Below are 21,579 nucleotides of genomic sequence, written 5' to 3' on the forward strand. Positions count from 1 at the left end.
CAAGGTAACGCCACCTTTCATCCAGCGAGGAAAAAAATTATACTTAGCGTGCCCCTTTAAACGTAGCACTCTATTTCAAGCTCCACGCACGAACACTTCAGGCGCATGGAAGAGTAGCGTGCAAGTAGATTTATATGAGGGAAGTTTGTTTAATGCGCTCGAAGTTCTCACGCCTCTTTTTTTTCCTTAAAAGTGTTGCGCTCTCTATAGTGCAAGAAACAGTGTACTGTTCTACGCGACTTCCCGTACGTGGCCTTCACGCAAATTGAATTTCTCTGCTCTCGACTGGCAATCTAGTATCCTTCGCAGGCCGCTGCACTTTGGCTCTAAATTACCAGTCGTCTGCCTCACTCTGGAGCGCTAAAAAACCGGTACGGGAAAATCTGATGTTGGTTAACGCAAATAGTATAGTCTGCTTAAAAGAAACCTTAGTCTTCCTCGCTCATAATGCGAACGTTTTCGTTTTTAATGAACAGCGAGTTTCGGCGATTGCGTTCAGCTTAAAGTAACTCTATCTCTCTCCCTAGTGTAATTTACAGTGATGGCCACTAACTACTTTTACAGTAGTTTAACTATAACTACTAACTACTTTGCAATAGAGTAGTTTAACTAGTAGTTCAACTTCTATTCAGGGGAGGTAGTTAAAACTACTTCTTTAACTACTGCAGTGTAGTTTAACTACGTCTCTAACTACTTAACGTTGTCTATCAGCACCAATCCCATTCTATAGTGTTCTTGGACACCTAAATATGAATCACAAGCAGTGACGAAAGTGAAGATTTCGTACACAATTGCTCTGCACCTTGCATAGAACGTCATAAATAAACTGAAACCTGCATTCTCATCAAACGTGTAGCTCAAAGTAAAAGATGGAAGCACAATCGTACGATAAAGCCTGCGGCAAAATCTGAAGTAGTTGGCGCCTGCAGTAACCTAACTACTGTAGTTAACTACTCAAAATAGTAGTTTAACTAGTAGTTGGACACTACATTTCTGCAAGTAGTTGATAACTACTTTATAACTACAATCAGGTAGTTTAACTAGTAGTTTAACTACATGTAGCTAACTACTGGCCATCACTGGTAATTTAAATAAGTATATATATCCTCAAAAGAGCAATCAAGAAGGGAATCCTTCACAGCGTCCCTCGTGACGTTCTCGCCATGTTGGTCACGTGTCAGCGTCCACCTCCCACGCCTCTTCCTCACTTATTCTCCGCACCGGAATCGAAAGCGACCGAAGCCTGGTGCTAAGACGACGCCCTCGTGTCGTCACCATGCCGTCATACCGACGTCACTCATATGTCTCTCTGCGCGTGAACTCCGTGGATCCCAATGATTCATAATGACGATAATAAAGTAAACTATCCCATTAACTCGACCACTATACCGCTTTGGTGCTGTATACTCATTTGTTGCAATAATTCGTGGAATTTTGTCGAAGTGGCAGCCTGCGCTTTAAAGATACAACTTCGCAGGCATAACATGGTCGACGCCAGTCGGCTTTCAGAAGGACACAAGCCGCGTAATTTAAAACAGGACGCGAACGCTTTTTCTGTAACGCTTGATGTATATACATCAAGTGTTGCACAAGTTGCGCACGCCCCATTTCTCTTCAACAAATCATGAGACAGAGCGCCATCATACTGAATGCTAGTAGGTCACATTGAGAAAGTTGTGCGGTGAAGAACGTGGTGACCTTTTGCGGAACTTCCGCTGGAACATTCTGGGGAATGTCACTCATGCGAATGCACGAATATCAGAAGAAGGAGGAGGAAGAGGAGGAGGAGGAGGAGAAGCAGTAGTGGAAGTAGTAGAAGAAGAGGAAGAAGTCCTTGAAGTATGGTTGACGTGTAGCAGAAGAGGAGGAGGAAGCAGAAGAAGGGTAGCAGAAGAGAAGGAAGAGGATAGCAGAAGAGAAGGAAGAAGAAGAAAGAAGGGGCGAGTTTGAGTTTGCTTATAGAAGAAGGAAGAGAAGAGCAAAAATAAACTCGCTTGTTAGCCCGCCATAGTAATGCCCAGTTGCCACTTGGTGACATCACGGCGCGAATGGTGACGTCCAGCATAGTGACGTCGAGAGACGTCGGCAGAGAGCACATTCTTCGTGTTCTCGCTTTGCCCACCACGAAGACACGGAATGCCTCGCCGCTGTTCCTCGCAGTTGTCGAGACTCTTCGTGATATTTCCCCGGTCTGCTCTCCGTTTAGTGTGTTCTGTGGCAACTCATTGGCCAATAGAACATCGGTCTCGCGAGCTCTCGCGAACGCCGTGAAGAAAAAGTCCGGCATATCGAACTTTCTGGCTCGGCGTCTCTCCTCTCAGAACGCCGGATACGCGCGTCTACTTCCGCCGCCTGCTGGCGACGTCGTGTCGGACGAGTGGGAACTAGGCATCATGCCCAGTTCCCACTTGATGACGCCGAACGCGACGTCGTTTGCAGGCGGCGGAAGTAGACGCGCATATCCGGCGTTCTGAGAGGAAAGACACCGAGCCAAAAGGTTCGCCATGCCGGACTTTTTCTTCACGGCGTTCGCGAGAGCTCGCGAGACCGATGTTCTCTTGATCAATGAGGTGACCTGTCCAAAGCACACCTTCTCGGTTTTCGTCTGCTGGTTTTCGCCGTCGTCGTGGGCAGTTATTTTCTTTTCTTTTTTTCGCATTACCTTGATTCTCTGATGCTAGCACCATTAGGACAATTAAAAGGTGAACGTCACACGCTGCAGAAACATCGAAACGGGGGGAAACTATACTATACGTCTGAATCCACAGCCACGACCTATACTATATTATAACGACCATGTCATAGGCACCTCTTCCCAGCGCCGCATTTGGAAGCTAGCGGTGGCGCTAATCATCAGTATGTTATTGCTTCCCCAATTTCTACAATACTTTGTACTTCAGCTTACCTTAGTACTTTTGTACAAGCGGTGCCACGGGAGATGCTTCTTTCTAAAGTTGACTATCATCATCATTTTACGCGTTTTCATAGGAGCTGTTGCTGTCGTCTGCCACGGCAGTCGTACGTCCGCTTCTGCTAGTTCAAAATTCAAATTTGCACGGTCCAATCATCATGCAGATCTCGTGGGTCGATGCGTAGCGCTCCTAGCGGATCGCGCAGACGGGCTCCTCATAGGGTTCGCCGATTATGACATGGTCGTTATAATCTAGTAGGTCGTGTCCACAGCGCGTACATTAAAAGGAGAGCGGATCCAGTCCCGAAGAGTCTCGTCAACGGCGGGACGTACGGGCGAGTTCTCCGCAGTGAGAACACGAAAAACGCGCATGCTCTCTCGGGACGTCACTCGACGTCACCATTCGCGCGCCGTGACGTCTGGCGTCATCAAGCGGGAACTGGGCATGAGTGTTGTTGGCCATGAACGAATACGAATATACTTCCAAATGCTTTTAACGTCTTTTCAAGCAGCCTCCACAAAGTTGATACGCCTTCACAGAGAAAACTTCTTTCGGTCCGAGAGACGGTATGCTCAGCGCCGTAAACATCGATGTGCCATGTCGCAAACGTAGGCGTTTGAGTGCTTGCAACTCGAGTCACGTAGGACAAACATGGGTCCGTGTCGCGACTCTGGAGTGAAGTAAAATATTTGCGCGAGGTTTTTTGTGAGGAACGGTGGGTGCCTACTCCGAGGATGAGTGCTGTGTTGCGTGGGAAATAAGTAAAAATAAATAAATAAATGTGAAGCTCGTGTGTCATGAACCGAATGGCATGCCGAGAGAATTTACATTGTAAGAAATGCATTACCACATGGATGTTTGCAAGAAAGAAAAGTGGGAAAGAGGGGTTTTGCATAGGGGAGGGAAGAAAAAGGAGGCGGGCCATGCGCGTTGCGGGTGCGCGGGTGAGAAACGTTATTCGGGAACAGTAAAAGGCACGCCACACGACTCAACTTCGTGATAAAGTGTGTCTTTATACACCCATTATGGAAACTTGTATTTGTTATAAACGCTGGAAAACTCTGTCATGCAACGCCTGGCAACGCTGTATCGCAGTACGGCGGCCTCAGTCTCTTGTTGGTTGGTTGGTTGGTTCGAATAAAAAGAAAAATATGGAGATGGTGGCTCCTACACTCTTAAAAATGAACTTCACCACATAGCACTCCCCTAGCCAACCATCATCCCGAATGACAATGTTCTCGCCCCTGATTTGCTGAAAACGGGAGGAGGAGCCTATTTTGTGCCGTGCATAATGGTACAAAATAGGCTGCTCCTCCCGTTTTCAGCAAATCAGGGGCGAGAACGTTGTCATTCGGGATGACGGTTGGCTAGGAGCGTGGTATGTGGTGAAGTTCATTTCTAAGAGTGTGCAAAAGACAGGAGCCAGCTACTCCAAAACACTTGAAAAGAAAAAAAAACAAAAAAAAAACAGTGAGACTAAAAAGTTAGAGGCGCTGCAATGTCCACAAGAAATGTCATTAAAGCAGCTGTCGCACGCTGTCTAAGATCCCTCGGCCATTCTCCGAGGAGCTTCACTAAGTCTAGAGGACGGTGACCCAATCTTTCCAAGGCGACTCTGAGGTCATTACGTTGAACATTGTATCTGGGGCAGTTAATTAATATATGTTCAGTGTTCTCCACTTCATCACACGTGAGGCAGTTCTGCGAGTTTACCTTTCCCATCTTGAACAACAGGGCACGGCTGAGAGGGACGTCTAGTCGGAGGAGCGGTGCGCCAATGATTCAATGGCCCGCGGCGTGCGACTCGGAAGACAGTCTCTTGTTGTTGTGGGAAAGTTTATTATGTACGTTATACACAATTTGTACTCAACGCAAACTAAACCGATGGCAGCAGGAAACTTTCAGTCTCTTGACGCTGTTTCGGGATGGCCTTGGGCCACCTGCAATTTCAGCTTCAACTAACTAACTCTCATACCTTCCTCCATGATGTGGTTGGTGACATTTTTTGTTTCTCTCTCCCTCTCTTTCAATGTTGGGTTTCGCGAGGGTACTAGAGTATTAGATCGAACGCAGATGTATACACTCTTAAAAATGAACTTCACCACATAGCACGCTCCTAGCCAACCATCATCCCGAGTGACATAGTTCCGTTCCCTGATTTGTTGAAAATGGGAGGCGTCCGCCTTTTTGTGACACTTATGTAGAAATGGTAATTGTCACAAAAAGGCGTACACCTCCCGTTTTCAACAAATCAGGGCAGATAACGATATCATTTGAGATGATGGTTGGCTAGGAGCGTGCTATGCGGTGAAGTTCATTTTTAAGAGTGTAGGAGGCAAGCAAGCTGGTGTGACAGACTTGTCAGCGACATGTCCCTTATGTTTGAGGGGCAATATAGAGAAGTGACAGATCACACGGGAATTTCCTGTTGATCATCGTACTCAAGGAATATATTGCCTACAAGTCTATTAATATTTTAGGAAAAATCTTCTCGGGAACAGCACCGCAATGGAAACTGCCCGGACGGACCGTTTGATAGGCCGCGCAATCACAGACACCACGCTTCAAAAATAGACCACAAAACAGCAACCGCCTGAGATCCCTCAGAAGCCTTCGTTGGGATCGCAAGCGCCGCCTATGGCACGCAAGGGCTCATGGGAATAGACCTCGGAACGCACGCCTGTGGCACGCACGGGAACTTCGAGCGCCTTCAAGAATTGCGAGACGGTCAGAGGCAGAGGCAAAAGAAGAACAACAACATTCCCGGTGTGAGCAGCAGCAGCGTCGGCTGGGGTAAACCATAACCGAAGCAGACGACAGAGCAGTGTCCCTATATGGCGGGCTAGTGTCCCTCAAAATTTCCATGCTGCTTCGCGCCGCGCGCTTGGTTGCGCGTGCATCTTTTTAAAATCGTCTATTCGGTAAAGCAGGACATTTTGTGCTTGAGTAGTAAACCTGAAAGTGCAGGCAGTTTATGCGAATGTGTACCGCTATAAGCCGGCTGGTAAAGCAGAAGGCAGCATAAGTAACGTCCGTCCTTTTACCGTTTGTCCGTCCATAACCGTCCTCTTCGAATCATGGAGCTACACGCTATAAAAACGCGTAGATTACTGTAGGGCAGCGTTGATGAGTATTTGCTGAAGAGGAGGGGCGTATGGGGCTAATTTTGCGATACTTTACGATGTGAGAACTTTAGTAGTTCGATGTGAGAACGTCGTGCATTTTTTCGCCTTGCTTGAAATACGGTAGGGATTCAATAAGTACGACAACAGTTCAATGCGTAGTAGTCCCTTTAAATGGTCCACTGATTCGTGCGCGAACAAAACAGTTAATTTACGCTTTCGCTATTCCCACTCCCCGCAAGGAGCGCGGTAACGCGGGGCAGGCTCCCATTGGTCTCCTCAAAGGATTCGTCCAATCATCGCGGGAGATCGCTTGAGGAGACCAATCACAGGCCTCTCCCCGCATTGCCGCGCTTCTGGTGTCCTGGCATTCCGCGTCACCGGTCTTAAAGAAACGCATTGAAATCAGCGGGCTGAATTGTTAATGACAGCACGAGCGACCAAAAAGGATTATATACGGACGAAAGCAACGCGGCCGGTGCTCGTAACAAAGGTTCGTGGAAAACAACAAGTACCGCAATTTAGGCGGCACTTATCACGAAGAGAGGAACAAAAGGGATGGACATTTCAGGAACGATGCTTTACGCAGCTTATGCTTTGTCACTTCTCTATTCATATCTTTTGTGAGCGCTACGCGAACGCATGCAGAAAGATTGAAGTAGGAGGAGGGCTTGGGAAGGGATTGAAGGAGAGGACGAAAAGGATAGAAGCTCAGCCTACCCTCTGCACCGCCAAAAAAGGTATCACCGAGGGGGGGGCTGAGAAAAAAAAAAAACGTTTTCGAAACCACACCGAGGGAGCAGGCTTAGCTATCAACGGTTTTTATCTAAAATCTTGTAAGTTACAAGATTCTTAGAAATTAAATTAAAATAACAACGCAGCTATTTTTTACAATTTTAGCAAAAAAAGATATTCACTTACACGAGCAATTTACTATCTTTCTTCTTCTTGTGTGTCATCTTTTTTGGGATTCCTTTTTTTTTTTTCGGCTGTTGTCTCCCTGGTTGATTTCGGATGACTCTTCGTGGGATCATTTATTTTCTTGTTCTGGGGTATTCCTATATTTGCAATCTGGTTGTCTTTAGGTATTCGTTCCTGTCTGTAATCGCATCATGAACGATATTGTGAAGTTATGTAGTACCGAGTTTCGTTTGCGGTAAGGAAGCGACGACTGGGTTAGTTTGCGAAAAATGTAACTGTAGTGAAGCATTTCGGTGTACATGTTGGTAACTCGCTACCAGCACCGTGACGTATGCTTAACAAGCATTGAGTTGTAAGTAACGTGCAACCATAATGTGCAACATTGTCGAGGTCTTCAAAAGTTTATGGAGTGTCAAATGACCACCGGTTTGCTGGGGACTTTTTAGTGTTAGACTCTCATTTTTTTTTCATTTCTTTTCTTCTCTTTTTTTTCATTTTTTTTTTCAGAATCTACACGTTGGACGGTGGCTTGCTCTGAGCGTGGTACGCGGTAAAGTTCTGTTTTTTCTGTTTGTTGTGTTCTGTTTATGGAGCGCCATGACCACCGGTTTGCTCGGGACTTTTTAGTGTTAGACTCTCTTTTTTTTTTCATTTCTTTTTTTTTTTCAGAAAAGTCTACACCTTGGACAGTGGCTTGCTCTGAGCGTGGTACGCAGTAAAGTTCTGTTTTAAGAGACGGCCACATATTTGGGGCCAACAACGGTATGCCGTAATTACCACCACCACCACCACCACCACCACCACCACCACTACCACCTGTTGAAAGGGTGCACCACTGTACCACGTTGCTATAGTCACACGAGTGACCGGACAATCAAGATAAATAGAGATATTGATAAGAAAATTCTATAGAACTATTTCTGCATAATAACTTTGCTAACGGCGCAGTGGGTACATCAGGAAAGAAAGGCAATGCCGCTTCACGACAATGCTTGGCTATTAGCGGCGCGCGCACACACACTAGGTAAAAAAAAAGTACCATGCCATGGAGACAGCGGCTTCTCGAGAGCGAATATTTGACTTCATTTAGAAGCGCCTTCGCACGTCATGCCCTAAAGCAGCAACACGCCGTCGCAATCTCCATTTTAAGAACGTCATTAGTGTTTGAAAGTGAGCTAAGAGACGGTTGTCCTTACACTTTAAAAGAAATCCTGCAACTGATACTTTATCCAGATTAACTGCTAATGACACTGTAATTAAGCAAGCAAAGGCAGGAGACGTTTGAATGCCTAACATGCAGGACTGCACGGTTGCTACGCTGGTTGTCTTTTTTTTCTCTCCTTTTCTTACACAAAGACCAAGGGATAATTGAGCCTAAATTACTCCTAAGATCCGAATTAGAGCCGAGCAAAGACCTCCGAGTGTGTGCGCCAGCGCCTTGAGCCTAATTATGCGCGGAGTAATTGACTGCGATCTCGATCCTGTGAGTGTTGCACAGGATTACGTCGACTATATACTTGTGCGTGCGTTCGGCACAATTCATTTGGATTATCGCTCTTACTTTACGAAAGCTCGTCAGCCTGGGAGACAAATTCTGTGTAAGTGGGTTCAGGAATGGGGGAAGTATGTGTCCTATCTCTGTTCGTGCGCGTTAGAGGAACCGTTTCTGGAGTTAACGAGTCGTTTTATGGCGTGGGTCCGTGGATGGGGTGTGACGTTATAAGTGCCAGGATAATACCAGGAGTTCTAACAGATCGGAAGGCTTTCACGATGGATGGTTCCGGAAATACGATAAGCCGATTACGCTGTTTCTCTCACTCTCTCCCTTTTCTGTTGGCACAGTTCCCCCTGAAGTCGGCCCAGGATGTATGCTAAACCCCAACTCCTTTTTGCTGTCCTCTCTCCATCTGTCTATATCTGTACGTCGCTCATAGCCACAGTTGCTTCGCGGCGCTGACACGGAACATTAGTAGTAATAATAATAATATTAATAATCTATTTTTTTCTTTTTTTAAGCTGCTGAAATCACATTCAATAGCGTGGATCCGACAGGTTTCGTAATCATATGGTTTCCATTGCGTATTTCCGATAGAGAGTTCTGCTTGATAAAAACTATAAAATAATTAAAATTTAATACGAAGACGTCCGTTTGTACAGAGCGGCACGTGTGCTTTAGAATTACTCTATTTAACAGTCAGTGCAATTAACAAATCTTTTGATACCACGTCTGCGCGAATTGTGTTTGCTCCTGAAACATTTGCGGTTCTCTTTATATCGGCACTTCAGCGTAACTTTACCCGCATATAATACATTTGCTTAATACCTCGCTATATCGGAATTTAAAGTTTGTCATTTACAACGTGAACCTTGCTGGAGATGAAAACCAGGTATATTGATAGAGTTTTTGAACTAATCGTTAGGATTTTTCGCACTAACAGAAGAAAGAAGGAGGACACTCAAAAGGTTATATAGCCAGCTGCAGGACTCGAACCCACACCTTCTTGATTGCACGGTCTGGATTGTCGGTCATTCATACGATGGGGCGACTGCGGCGGTGTGAGCTAGAAATCATGTAAGAGTGGAAGAGGAACGTGGCTGTGGTTTGTCCCTTCAGATGGACGCAACCTTGGAAGTCATTAGACAGGTGTTTTAGCTCAGTTGGTAGAGCCATGGACCGGCAATCCAGAAGGTGTGTGTTCGGGTCCGACAGGTGGCTAACCTTCTCAGCGACTTCCTTCTTTCTTTATTCATTGTTCTTAGACACTTGAGGCCTTGTGTGTTTGTCCTTTCTTCTGTGTTCTATCCTCAGAACATCAATTTTCATCACGTACAATGTGGCACCAAATATATTGATATTCCGATTTCATGCATTTTCTGGTGAGCAACTGCGTTAATTGCACGTTAATTGCACGTTAATTGCACGTTAGTTGCGCGTTCATTCTCACAAAAAAGGCGTACACAAAGCGCTTTCAAGACTGGCACCGGTAATTAACTTGGGTTCGAATCCTATACCACCGACTGCGCTGTCTTAGGTTTTCCCTGGGTTTTCCGAATACGTTCCAGACGAATGTCGGCACAGTTTCCCCGGAAGTCCGCCCAGGACGCATACTAACCTCCCTGTACCCCATATACCTTCCTGCTGTCCTCTCTCCCTCTGTCCACATCTGGACACGCGGTTCATAGCCACAGTTGTTTCGTGGTGCTAACACGAAATTAGCAAGCAAACCAAAACAAATCAGGAATGACGACGGGATTATTTTGTGCAACGGTTGGCCTCTTTAAGAGTGTGTATTGTTGAAGCCTACGCGTACATAGCCACGTTTTCCCTGTGTTTTTCTCAGACTCTCTAAGACAAATGTTGGCACAGGTCCCTTTGAAGTCGGCCCAGGACGCGCAATCTCCACCCCCACCCGTGACGTTGCCCTCCTGAGCGTGGCCGACTACCTCAAGCAGATCCAGCAACACGACCAGCAACCCCACCCCCACCCTTTTCTCCCATATCCTGATCGTTCCCTACTTTCAACAGGGAGTTCTATTTCTGGGAAGAAAGCGGTGGCGATCACCCTGGAAATGGCGGCACGACAATCCGTCCAGCCTTCGAATCATGTGGCATGGTTGCCAACCCAATCTTCTCCGGCCACCAGAAGAAGAGTGCTTCCCATTATCGTTACCCAAGGGTCCCTTGATGGACAATCAAATGCCGCTGACTTCTCCCTCCTGTGCAGTCCCGGCGAGCCTATTTATGTGCGCTTCCCACCCGGTACTCAGCTGATTAGTTACGAAACACTAGGCGATGTCGTTATCTTTGACCCTCGTTTGATCTCATTCCCCCCTCTCCTAATTATTTCTTATCGCGACCGAGTGTGTTAGGACCTCCTCTATCGCCAATCTGCCCTGATGTATGGCTTAGGGAGAAGAGGGTGGAAAAGTTCGCCTGCATTGGCGTGTGTATTGTCGTCTGCTTCGGCTATGCTGCCTATGGCTGGCTCTTGTATAGGCTGGATACTAGTTTCTTTTCTGCCCACGTGTGGCTCGTATTCAAGATAAAGAGGAAATTAGGTAGGAACGGTTCCCAAGCGCTCGTCGACGGGAAAACGAGATCACGTGACCACGCGTGGGGGGTTGGTGTCGTCTGCTTCGTATCAATGATGATTCGTTTTGGCTTTCGTTTTCTTCGTTATTCGATGAGTGTGTGTGGGGGGGGGGGAAGGGTTGACGTGGGGATTGCAGCGGTCTAGTCTGCCTAGATTGGCGGCACATTTGCTCGGGGAAGGGGCGAAAGGGGAAGGGAGGGGAAGGAAGAGAGCGGGCAGTGAGAGTGTAACATAGCAGAGGGATAGGATACGGCTGGTGTAAGCGTGAAGACGGGACCTTCTCACAGAGTCACAGGGCTGATGAAGCGACGATAAAGTGGAAGGGTGAAGGTGAATGAATGCTGCGCGTACTGCAGCTTGACACGGTTCCGGCTCCCCTTCTGACAGTGGATGCAATTTTGATACTTCGCTACAAGATACTGCGAATAATGCAACTTTGGATACAACACTAGAAGACACTACAGAAAGTACAATTGCAGCTAGAAAATATGTTAAACAAGGCGTAAAAATAATTACACATCTCATAGAAACAGAACGTACTAGAACGTAACAGAACGTACGAACCGTCGGGTGTTGTAGGTATCTTAATAAAAAATTTCAATTTCAATTTCAATTTATTGGTTTACCACATTACATGGTAGGACAGCAAACCTAAAAGTTACCGGAAGTAACTTGATAGGTGACAAGGTGTCAAAATACAAGATAAACTGCGAGTAGGGTTGCCTGATTTGGCTACTTTCCGACTGTCCTGGAGCACAAATTTGGGCAATGGCGTCTTAGCAATTTCCTGGCTACTTCACGAATACTTCTTGCCGCTTACTGGATACTTTGTGTGCCCAAAACGGGACAGTCTTCGTCGTGGCGAGGCACCAAATGCCGAACTACATATAGTACGTTCACATTGATCGGTCATCTTCTCTCAGCCGGTATGGTGTCCTTCAGGCTATTTTGTTTCTATATGCTTGGGTTTTAGCGCTCGTTAACATCCCCCGGCTGAGTGAAATTTATTCACCGACACTGCGCCGATGTGTTGCTCATGATCGTAGTTTTCTCGTGACGTAAACACACCACTTAATAATTATAATTAAGTATAAAATATTCATAATTAAGCTTAGAAATAAATATAATTAGACTTAAAAATAATTATAATTACTAATAATAATTAGTATAAGCTTTCTGTTTGATTATGCAGTGACCGCTAGTACGTTTATGTTTCGTTCTCTGGTCACGTTTCGCGCGGAATATAAATCATGTTGACACGGTCCTGGACATTCTCTTTTTGTTTCTCAAAGTATCGCGTGCCTCAAGCAGTAGACCCGAATTGCTAATTGATCAATGTGTATCGCATGTGTTCCAATACAAATTTCGTTGTACCAGTACCAGAGAGGAGTTATGCTCATTCTGTGATATGGTGCTTGGCTACACAATTGGCTACATACATTGAAAATCGGCTACTTTTGGCTACTTTCTCCGGGCGCGTTGGGGACTTTCCAGCTTTTTACCTGGCAACCCTGACTGGGTGGGTGAAAACGGATGCAAAGGTGGAGGCGACACATAAGAGATAGAACCCTGCAATCTTATAATATAGAACTTCAGAACGTAACACGTTGAAGACTAACCATTTGCGAAGAGTGCGGGGCGTACAAGTTATTCTGACGATTAACACAATTGCGCAAGTGTCATAAAAAAGCGTGTGCCTCCCGTTTTCAGCAAATCAACAGCGCGAAGGATACCGTTCACTCCAATGATCTGTTTGAAATCTGAAGGCGTACGCTCTTTTGTGAACCCTTGTATTTGTGCTAACGGTTCCAGAAAGGGCACACGCGCAGCTTTCTCCTCAAATTAGGAGTGATAACCGTACCATGCTGCGCAGTGGATGTTCCTGAACGTATTGTGCGCCAAAGCTCTGCTTTTAGAGCCTGTACTTAGCAGCGCAACGCCACCATTACTTAGGGCGCACGTGTCATGAACGCCGACCAGTTTCACCTCATTCAGTTAATTAAGCTTTAATGAGATGGAAAGCAAGATAAGCGCGCAGACCTGGAAACTGGAAGCCAGCACGAAACTCAGCCTCTCTGTGCTCGTCGGAGGTACCGGGAAAATCGCATTCAGAATTCAGAGTCTCCCCGTCAGCGTCGCATCATCCTCATCACCATCCTCTCATTTTTCCCCAATGGCAATGGGGTAGCATTGTGCTCAATGATCGGAAGGCGTCCCCATATCATCGTCATCATGTATCTCTCTCTCTCGTAAAAAGAAGAAAGAAGAAGAAAAGAACACACACAGAACACAGCACGCCCACCCCTTGGTAGTGACTCTAAGCTGATGTGAAGTCTGGGAAGTTTGAAGGTGGTGGGTTGGAATCCCCTCACAAGTTGTGTCTATCTTGGATTTTTTTAGCCGTTTTCGGGCAGCCTTTTCCGAAAGATGTCGGCACAGTTGCGTTCTTTCTCACAACCCCAACAACATCGAATATCCTCTGGATGCACGGATAATGTCTTAGCGGATTTGCATGTCCGATGGATATCCGAGTGATATTCATCGGATGTACGAATTCGTTTGGACGTTTCTCTACATCCAGAGGATATTGGGTGTTGTGGGGGAAGTGTCCATGTCTACACACCACCTATAACCGGAGTTGCTACGCGGTGCTATACTCCAGTCATACTGCAGCGCTATGGGGCAGTCATTGTACGTAATAATACCTTTATGGCTGTGGATTTGTGACAATGAACGTGCCTGCATAAGAGTCACCAAAAAAAAAGGCGTATACCACCCATATTCGACGAATCAGGGTTGAAAATAATGTCATTCGGGATGAGGGTCGCCAAAGAGAATGTCGTGAGGTGAAGTCCTTAAACAGAACATCACTTCGCTGAAGGCCAACCACTTGCACGGGATGATACCTTTATCACTGCTGATCTGTTGAAAACGGGAGCCGTGCGCCTTTTTGTGACACGTTATAGCTATGCTAATTGTCACAAGAAGGCATATACGACCCGCGCTTACCACAAATCAACAGTGATAAAAGTATTCTGTACAATGGTTCGCCTGAATGAATTTCGAATTAATACATCCATTAATGTATTATTATCGGACCTCATTTAGGTATGCACGGAGAGCGATCCCCATAAGTCTAATTGAGGCTATACATAACCGGTTACAAAATATTTCTATAAGTCTCAAACGAATATATTTATTGCAATCGAAGGCGGGAATAATTGATGAGACTACGAAACGATGAAATTCAGTCTTGTCTAGTTGAAAAAAAAATAAAAAAAAATAAAAGATATGACATTAAGGTTCAGAAGGATTTAAAAGGAAAGTAAGTTTTCCTTTCGTTTCGCTAAGTTTATAGGAAAGGCTGCACGAACGGCCGTTCTTGTGATGGATGACGGGAGGATTTGTCGTTGCAGAACGGCGATGGCTGAGACAAAAGCAATTGCAGAAAATGCCTGCTTACGGATGACCACACGAAGCACGTCAATTCTACCAGATTACTGGATTTGTACGACTTCACGTGCATCATCAATCATCTAAAATGCTCCAATCCTGCGAACGACAATGTGCAGTTTGCTGGGAACGATAGCTCCTCTGAATGCGTTCGTCCAGTCCGAGCGCATAAAGGCTAGAATGATATAATGTACATTGCCCGCTTTAAGTTGCATTTCTGGCAGTGATCCCTTTTTAAAATGTTGGAGCGTTTATTTTTATACACGGCGATGTTCTTCTGCACGACGTAGTAGACGTAGAAAGTCTTTTTCGTGCCGTTGCTTCCTACTTTGTGTTACTTTCAAAGAGATACGTGGTTAAAAGGAACCGATGCAGGAATGTGACGGGCGAAAAACGGCGGTGGTGGTGGTGATGAAAGGGCTCGCCGTTGTCGGCCTCACCGAGGTGGGCAACGTCACGACTAACGCCCTGCAAGAATGTGCGTCCTGGGCCGACTTCTAAGGGAACTGCGCCGACATATGTCTGAAAGCGTCTAAGGAAAGCCCAGGAAATACCAGAGACAGCACAGCCGGCACCGGGATTCAAACCCTGGTACCTCCCAGTTCCCGCGAAAAACACGGTGGTGGTGGTGGTGGTGGTGGTGGTGGTGACGAAAACCGACTTGCCGTTGTTGGCCTCACTTATGTGGGCAGCGTCAATACTGTAGCCAGGATGAGATGAGATGATATGACAACAGATGAAGGAACGATGACGGCCGGAAGTTAAGATCTAGGGCAGTCACTGCCAGAATTGGTGAGAAGTCCGAGCAGTACTCATAGTCTTTGAGCGAGACCAGATTCCTGGAGAAAGCAGACGAGGCTGCGAATTTTGGAGAGTCTTTCCGTGTAAGAGCCTCTGGGATGTATAGGACATCATCCACCGTACAATTCCTGCAATGGCCAAGGAATTTATCCCGCACCGCAGCATACGCACAGCAACCAAGCAGGATGTGTTCGATAGTTTCGATTTGCTGACAATGTATGTCATTTGCGTATGTCGAGAGAGCCAATCTTGAATAATTGTGATTTAGTGAAAGCGCTTCTTGTTCGCAACCTGAAGAGCAGTGTTTGTGTACTGCGGGAACGTCCTTTCAACGGGAGATCAAGTCAATGATTTTCCGGGATATCCAGGATCCCAGGGTGCTGTGTAAGAACTATTTCATTGATAACAAATTTTCCGTCTCCCGGTGTTTGCAGCGAAAAACACGATTTCAAAACGCTTGCTATGGAGTGAAATCGCGAAAAACATGGTGATGGTGAAAGGGAATGCCCTTGTCGGCCTCACAGACGAGGGCAACGTCACGACTGACGCCCTGGGGATTGTGCGTCCTTGGCCGACTTCTAATGGAACTGTGCCGACGTAAACACGCGAAACACATGATTTCGGTTCATAACGAGCTCCTAGCGAATCATCCTCTCGAATGACATCATACGCACTCATGATTCGGTGAAGACGGGGCAGGAAGACGGGAAGGACGCAACGGACCTGTCGCGTTCCTTTTGTATTGCTGTCAAGGTAACAATATCTTTCATTTCACAAGGAGAACATTTGCACTTTAGTTCCCCGAAGTATCTTTGTTTAGTGCCCCAAAACAAAGTATTTAATGTCCGCGCTAGGTAGAACGAGAATATACAAAAAAGATACGCAAATAAATATAAGTACACCAACACAACGATTAAAAATAAATAAGAAAAGTAAAATACTGGCATTAAGTTTAGGCGAACTAATGTCTTGATTTGTTGACTGGCAGCTCCCCCACTGTCGATGCGGTGCGAGGAATTTGTTGACATTATCCATACCCTATGAAAAAAAAAAAAAAAAACACGAATACAAAAAGCCAAACGTAACAACCTATGGGCTATGGGCGGGGGGAACTATTGCTGAACAGCTGTTGCTGTGTGCGCGTATTTGAAAACAATTCTGTGTTTGTAATCGTTTTCTGTCAGAATCATCACCGCCATTATCGTCATCGTTACATCGTTCACCATCGTACCTGGTGCAGGTGATGTGGAGTTGCTGGCCCCACAGTTGTGAAGCCGAAATCTCCATTTTATTGTTCTTTCAAGTTCAATTAAAATAAATTTGATGGCGCGCTCCGCTGAGAAGCCGACGGATCACGCTGATGGCGATTCAGGGAAGAGGCAATATCTTTTCGCGGGCCCTCGCACTCAAACTGTATTGAGGCCTGCCTCGAGGGTCATTGAAGGACACGCCGATAAAATAGGAACCGCCCACGTGCTGGCGCCCACTTCCTACTCTTGAACGATGGCATATAGAACCGAATAGCAAAAGTACACATACCGCGGCATCTTCAAAAAGACAGGCGCAGGAGGTGATGTTAGATGCTCCTCACGACTTTACACATTTGTAATATCGCTCTGAACAGTAATAAACTTCAAAGAGGGAAGGCTTAGGAGTGGCATATGGATAAAGTCTTCAGCTCTCAAGAGCCGGAAGCAGCAACCCGTCCTTCGAAGAAATGAGAAACGCCTCTTCGAAAGCAAGGTTGCATCTGGCAACTCATGCATGAAACAGATACCACTATGTTTGGCATCGGCCGACAATGTACGAGCGATTTTTTTTTTCGTCTGAAAAGTGCAAAGATATGAAAAATTTTGAGGGCGACTAGTGCAATTAATGCGATGACAATGCGTTAGCATTGGACATTCGTCGTACTTCTAATCGCTTCTCATACACAATGCATAGACAGACCACACCACATACACCACGCGACACGACACCATACACAAACTCAGCCACTCGAGAAGCTCTCGGAGAACGCATGAGATAGACGTCCGACCACGTCCAGATGCAGACACGAGGCGCAACTGACGACGGTTCACGCACCAGCTGCCGTCGCTCCGCGCTTCCACGTGACGGAGAAGAGCGAATCAGCTGGCGCAGCGCAGCCTGATTCGCTCTTCTCTGTCACGTGCCGCGCTGTACACGGACACCCCGGTCACCTCGCTACAACGCCGGTTTCTCTTCGAAATGGGGCTTCTAATGCTGACGCATTAATTAACGAATTTTAAAGATCAGCGCTGCTTCCGCAGCTGCGGAGGATCCAGCGGCAACGACATCAACGTGACGTCACTCCCTAACAGGAGAAGTGAGAGGGCCTTGCTCAGAGGAGAAGAGCGCGGTCCAGACGCCCGCATATCGCCGCTATACCGCCGCGGCCTCTTCCGCCTTTTTCCAGAGGCGGAAAATCCGCCGTCTGCTTTTGGCATGTGTTCCATCGAATAACAGTCAAACTACGCTGCAGTATTTCGCGTAGGATTTTCGATACCGTGATCAATGATGATCAACGAGGAATAAAATAACATCAGAGTTTCGAAAATGTCTGTATCGAATGCGATCGTCGCTTTAAAGGGAGGCTTCGCAATCAAATGGATTTACGAGCTTGTGGTATTTCCACAATAATTTACACCAACAAAACGCAGTCGTGAAATATCTCAGTTGAAAACGAAGGGGGAATCATAAGAACGACTTTTGAAACTTGAGAAAGGCTGCGGCTTCGACGAGCGAACGTGGATGGAGGTGCTTCTTTCTTTCTTTCTCTGGTCGAACAATGTCACCGCGCATTAGTCATACCATTCCTGCGCTGTTTCCTAACTGGCGGAAGCTGACTAAACGCTGTTGCAGTGTTTGAGTATTCTGATCTCGAACCTTTGCCCATTGCGTTGTTTAGGGGATGTAACACAGCGGGCTGCGACCGGTGTGGTACACTGCTTGTCCGCTCCATGCAGAATGACGTCAACGCGGTGGCCTTGGAAGGGAGAAAGGTCTGCGACCTTCTCTTCACGTTCTTGTTTCGGCTTGATTTCTTTCTAATTTGAGGCATAACTCGTCGTACCGGTCGTTTGTAAATCTACTCTCAATTTGATTTTGAAAGCTAATTGGCAGGTATAGAGTAGATGTTATGCACCAACTACGATGTGCATCAATTTTTTTCTCCCGTCGTTCCGGAGTCTCCCTAAAGAGAGCACGTTGACGCACAACGCGTTGCCCGCTTACCGGAAAAAAAGTTTCGGTTGAGCACGACGACGCGTTTAAGCAATCAAAATCAGCGAGCTGAATGGTTAGGGAAAGTTTGGGAAGATGGGTGCACAGTCTTCTGTGGCTCATCTCATAGAGTCAAGTAAAAAAAAAAACATCAAGAGAAGAAAAAATCCTGGTAACGAAACTCTGCATAACGAAATGGTACATGGCCATGCAAACTGGGCTCTCCGCAATGCTCCATTCCCAACTGCCCCGTGTGAACAACAAGCCGCTCAGCCTTGCCGCAATCTTGCGTCCTTGTTCTAACCCTGTGCAGCACCGTCAATGCCTGCACTCATTCTATCTGTTCTTGACGTCTACCAGGCTGCTTGAACTCCTCTGACCTCAGAGCTTTTGCCTTGAATGCAGAGATGTGATCTTCACATCACTACATCTCTGGTGGCCGACCGGAAGAACTACTATGCCCATCAGTTACGACGCACCTGCGTGTGTGATATCCCATTTGCGTGTGTCACGTGTGTGTGTGTGTATATGCCTAATCTTTTTCGCCGTCATCCCATTCATATGTTAACCCACATGCACTGAGGTATGGTACCGCAATTGTTGCGGTGAATCACCTCATCTCATCGTCATTCATGTAGTAGTTGTTGTTGTTGCTCTCCGCGCATATCGAATGATCAACAAAGTGGTCTCCGGGGTGTTGTGTACGGTTACCGCAAGGGGGCGCGGGGCGCTAACGGGCGGAAACCGAAATAACAGAAATGAACATCCATGTGCGACTTCACTTGGGTTTCTGCACCCGTGGTGCCCCAAGCGGGAGCTGGGTGCAACTGTCAAGAGACCGCCGTGCCCCGTACGAAATGCGCGGAGAACAAAGTTTGTTTGGCTATATTTTTTTTTGCTACGCGGAGTATAGTACCCACGATTTTCTTGTTGTTGTTGTTGGTGTTTGTATCGCAACAATGCGTCGCCGTGCGCCACTGGAGGCTTACCCGGAAAAAGCAGGCAGCGCGTTGCGAGCTAAAGTCTAGGTATGCTTTATTTGCACACACACACTCTATATTAGAAATGTCAACAATTTCTCTTTCCCGTTGGCCAGCGAGTCGGCAGTGAGTTATGTGACATCCTAAAGGAGTTCTCCTTTCTTCCTTCCTTCCTTTCTTTTTTTTTTTTTTTTCGTGATCGATGTATTGCACCTGCGTTCCATGTTTTGCAACAGAAGGGATTCTAAACACACAGAAAGTTACTAAACACTCAATTTTCGGTCCCGCGAAAACCGAAACTAACTCATGCGCGGCTTTGACATCACGGGCTCTGCCAATGGGGCAACGCAGGAGCAGTCACGTGCCTACGACAGCCAAAGAGCATGGCCGTAACCTCTCGCTTCTTTCACGTCAGAGTGAACGTTTGTTCAAAGGTTTATATCACGCCAGGTACGACACGTAGACAAACATATGCTCGTGTTCCTAATATACTTTTTTTCTTCCGGGAACAAACATAAAGCCTTGGTGGCATGAAAGGAGAGACGAACGGTTGTTCACCTCGGCGAGAAACTCAAACTAAATAGACAGAAAGCGCCACAGCGTGGAGGCACTTAAAGCTTTGCGAAATGGGTCGCAGATAGAACTAACGACGTCGACTCTTGCTTGTTTTTGCTATCAGGGATGAGGTACCAACAGAGAGTAGCAGAACGCGATTTTAATTTCACTTCCTGGCAACCAGAGACTTTTCAAAAGTACAAAAATGTGTACTTATGTGCTGAACGATAGTTTGACGCATAAGTTTACTTTTTTGATGCGTTTGAGGAGGACATGCTTTCGAAAAGTAGAATCGAATCGCGTTTAGTTTCAAAACAGACCAATAAAAAAAAAAGCTTGTTAAAATAACGTGCTGACTTATTCGATGTGTGGCATTTTGATGGATAAGTTTCACTTTTGTATTTTCAGTGACTCTCTGCCTTCGGACAAGTGAAGATAATATCGAGTTTTGTTTTTAAATTATTCAAGTTAATATAATATTTTAAAAATACATAAAAAGCGAACATGAAGCACGGCTAACATATCTCACGTATCATTTGACGTGCCGAGGGCGAGAGGTTCCACATTCGAATTCTGGCAAGGGGGCAAATGTCGTGTATTAAAAGTGAGCGTTCTTCAGGCGGTTTAACAGAAATGCCATCGCGCGGCTGATGATGTCATCCTATCAATATCACTCCAAACGCCACCGGAACCCTGGACTACCTTCGACAAATTATTCGTACGGCTTCCCCGCGTGTCGAACGTCGTGCCTATTTAACCCTTGCCCGCTCCCAGCTTGAATATTCAATTTTCAATTCAATTTCAATTTATTTCCTTGCGGTTGGGAGAGCAGCAAAAAGCCCATGAGGCTTGACACCGGCTCCTCCCCGAAAGTTCACTATTTACAGCAACAATACAGTAACGATCATAGCGTACAGGAAAAAAGAAAACAATATTGTAACAATAACCAAGTGAGAAAAATGGAAAGAAGAAATATAATGCCTATGATACAAACAAATCAACTAACAGTTCAAAATTGACTCAATTAACAGTTAAATACCCAACATAAAGCGACAGAGCATTCCTTTTGGCATCAACAATGGGTCCGGCGACGTACCAACAAACTGATTAAAAATAAATTGTGACATATACGTCAATGACTGCTTGCCGTAGTTTGTTCGATGCAATGGGACACACCAAATCCTATGTGGAAAAGAATACATAGATGTCAGCGTAGTTAACTGACATAGTTCTAGAAATGACGTGTTATTTTCACGGACGCTTTTTGAATAAGTTAAGGTAAGCTTATAGTTGTAGAATTTCGGTATCGGAATAATATTGTACTGTTCAAATAATTCCGCAGTATGAGACAGTCGACTGACACCAGCAATAATATGCATCCGTCCTCCGGAACCCTTTATACTCATCTGAACAGGCCGAAAATATACAGTTTGAGTTTGATTATAGAAGCGAAAAAATACAGAATCGTGCCGCTCACTTAAGTCTCTCACAATTCTGT

General features: G+C 46.0%; 1 protein-coding gene across 4 annotated transcripts in view; it reads left to right on the top strand.

Annotated features, from left to right (window-relative positions):
- Positions 1-21,579, top strand: part of LOC135366718 (5-hydroxytryptamine receptor 2A-like) — a 312,589-nt gene that overhangs the window by 153,272 nt on the left and 137,738 nt on the right. The gene's annotated exons all lie outside the window — the stretch shown is intronic.

The sequence above is a fragment of the Ornithodoros turicata genome, chromosome 8 (genome assembly GCF_037126465.1).
Source record: "Ornithodoros turicata isolate Travis chromosome 8, ASM3712646v1, whole genome shotgun sequence".
Classification (NCBI taxonomy): Eukaryota; Metazoa; Arthropoda; class Arachnida; order Ixodida; family Argasidae; genus Ornithodoros; species Ornithodoros turicata.